The sequence below is a fragment of the Prosopis cineraria genome, unplaced genomic scaffold, assembly GCF_029017545.1.
Source record: "Prosopis cineraria cultivar Desert tree isolate PC_DT_omini unplaced genomic scaffold, ASM2901754v1 PC1277, whole genome shotgun sequence".
Lineage (NCBI taxonomy): Eukaryota > Viridiplantae > Streptophyta > Magnoliopsida > Fabales > Fabaceae > Prosopis > Prosopis cineraria.
The window spans coordinates 16,821-19,652 of NW_026556602.1; the positions used below are offsets into that span (position 1 = coordinate 16,821).

The 2,832-nt window shown below is 32.2% G+C and overlaps 1 non-coding gene across 1 annotated transcript; it reads right to left on the reverse strand.

Moving 5' to 3' along the window:
- Window positions 1-835: 835 nt before the first annotated feature.
- On the reverse strand, window positions 836-962 carry LOC129299738 (U6atac minor spliceosomal RNA). The gene has a single exon (XR_008590630.1). It is a non-coding gene; the product is annotated as a U6atac minor spliceosomal RNA (small nuclear RNA).
- Between the last annotated feature and the right edge of the window lie 1,870 nt (window positions 963-2,832).

A 2,832-nucleotide genomic window follows, 5' to 3' on the forward strand; every position in this document is an offset into this window, starting at 1 on the left:
CGTTCCTACCCCTCCATGTGGGCCTATTTAAGGCCTTATTCTCCTTCTTTCTCTTTATAAGCTTCCACTAATAATAATATTAACTCCTCCCAATATCTCAAGCTTCAAATTAAAATGCCCTCTCGCCTGTCCCACTTTATGAAGCCTTTTATCCTCTTTGTCCTCCTCCTCCTGATCAATCCTTCTCCGCCTCCGGCCACCACGGCAATTGCCGGAGTTTTCGCTAGTGCGAGCAGGCCTATCGCGTTCGCTCCAAATAATAATAATGCTGCTGATGATTACAAGTACACCAAGTTGAAGCCTGACATAGGGCATGAAAACGGTGGTGGAGAAAGATCAGGTGTGGTAGAAGCTTGTTTGCCAAAAGGGTTTCGACCCTCTTCAGGTCCTAGTAGATATATTAATTATCAACCTCTTAGTCTTGGATCCACCACTTGTTCTTCACCAAAGGTCGTCAAGAACACTCCTTGAAGAATCATCATGTTACTTACCAAATCGTAACTTGCTTTTATATACAGACGCACACAGGCATAACCAGGCCAGCAATGTATAAAGTATAATGCATACAAGATGTATAATATATAGAGGGCTTGGTGCATGTAATATAGCCCAGCAATGTATAAATTGTAATGCATACCAGATATATATACATATATATATATATATAGGGTTTGGTGCATATGTAATATAGCCCACTTTGTCTGCTAATGACAAAAAAGGTTGAATCTGTTTTTTTTTATTTAAAAAAGTACGATTTAGATGCTCCGGGTCTGATATAATTTATTAAAGTGTTTTTATTAATTGTCGTTATTATATAATTAGAAAAAAAGGGAAAAAAAAAATTGGGTTAGAGATCCACCGAAGCGGAAAGCCTTAACCGTACGTGTGGTAACAGGAAAGCCCGAAGGCTGTTCCCGTCCCTGTCAGGGGAGATGCCAACCATCTCTCCTTTCAAAGAACACGCTTGATGTGGCGTTCCCAGGCTATATAAAGAATAGTAAATGCTTCACTCAGCCGATGTGGGACTAAAAGGTGCACTCATGGGCTATCCTCATGCCGGTTGGCCCAAAAAATCGCAACGGACAATTAAAAAAAAAAAACACAAAGAAACACGTGTTAATCTGTTATATCTTGAAAAGGAAATGAGCTCATTGGTGGAGCATCAGAACTTAGAAGTGCCACATCATTTATATTTATACTGTATCTAATTAGTTAAATTTAAATCTAATTAATTAATAACAATTTTCTCTTTTTAGATTTAATTATTTTAATCTATTTTGAATTTTGAATCATGCGCAAATAATTTTATTGATTTTTTTTTAACGAGAAACTTCCTAAACTTTTAAGTTTATATAGATTACTTTTTCTGTCAATTATTTTTAGAGCCATCAAAACTTGTTAAGCCCTTTAAATGAATCTACTTTTCACGAGTTGTGAATTAACCGAGCTAACTCATTTAATTTATTTCAGTTTGGTGGGTTGAAAATCGAAATCTAGCTCGCTCACTGGGTGGGTTAAATGAGCCAATTCATTTAACTAAATATTATCATTAATATTTTAATTTATGTATTATATATATGATAATGATTTTAAAAAAAAAAGTTATAGAAACCAATTCAGGAATATCAAATCAATTATAATAAGTTGAAATTCTCTTTATATTCTTCAAAAACATTTTTTAGAAGAAAAAGAGGACTATAGCACTAGTATAACAATGTAACTGATATTGTGTACTCTCCAACATTTTAATTCCATTCACCTTTCGCTTCTACATCATGTTATGTTTTATAATGTAAAGGTTTTGGAAGAATATTTCAATGTATCGAGAGATATGATGAGATTGGAATTATTTACTAGAAGCAATTTAAGAAATCAAGCTAACTTGTTGATTTTAATTAAAAAAAAATCTATCTAACTACCGGATATTTGGTTTAACTGATAACAGAATTGTTTCAATTTGAACAAAGGTATAGAGTTCAAGTTCTATGAACATAATAATGTTAGTAATAGAGCTTTCATATAAAAAGATTGCAATTCAACTTGATCTCTAAACTCGACATGGAGAAGGTTCAAAATATTGGGTGTTTTACATAAAACGATCTACACTAACTTGTGTTAGCTCTTTTAACTCATGATTTAAATTAAATGAAACACGTTCCTTAAATCCTACCCAAAAAAAAAAAAAACTTTAAAAGTAGCCTTTGCTTACCTTGACAAATTGGTAGGTTAAATTGATTAGTTGATTAGACTTGGTTCGTTTCTACAGCTCTAACTATTCTAGTATTTCACCTATGAAGTATAATATACTAATCATAGATCTCCTTTGTAGATAACCTCTTCAAAAATTAAATTTAGAGTGTCATTCTAAAAGTCTTAAATGTAAGAAAAATAATCAGAATATAATACAAGAGTTCATGGAGGCTTCATATATGTGTAGAGCTCAGCTTTTATTTTAGGGGGAAAAAAATAATCTTTCGATCCTTGTATAGTTTTAACCAGCATAACATTTAATCTTTTAAATATGACTTAACATAACCTGATCTCAATATTTTTGACTCAGTTGAAACTCAATTTATAGAGCATGTAACTCCATCCAACAACCAACAGGGAGGGTGCAAATAGAAAAAGCATGAACATCACTTGACAAAGAAGGCCTATTGTTCTTAGTATCTTTCTCTCCACTCAATGATTGAGCCAAAACTTGGAGTTAGAGATACAAGTCATAGGGTGAAAAATTATTTAATTTAAAAATTAATAACTTTTTAAAAATAATATTACACTATGACTAAAATTGTAATAACATAAGTGGATTGATAACCATTTTTAAAAAAA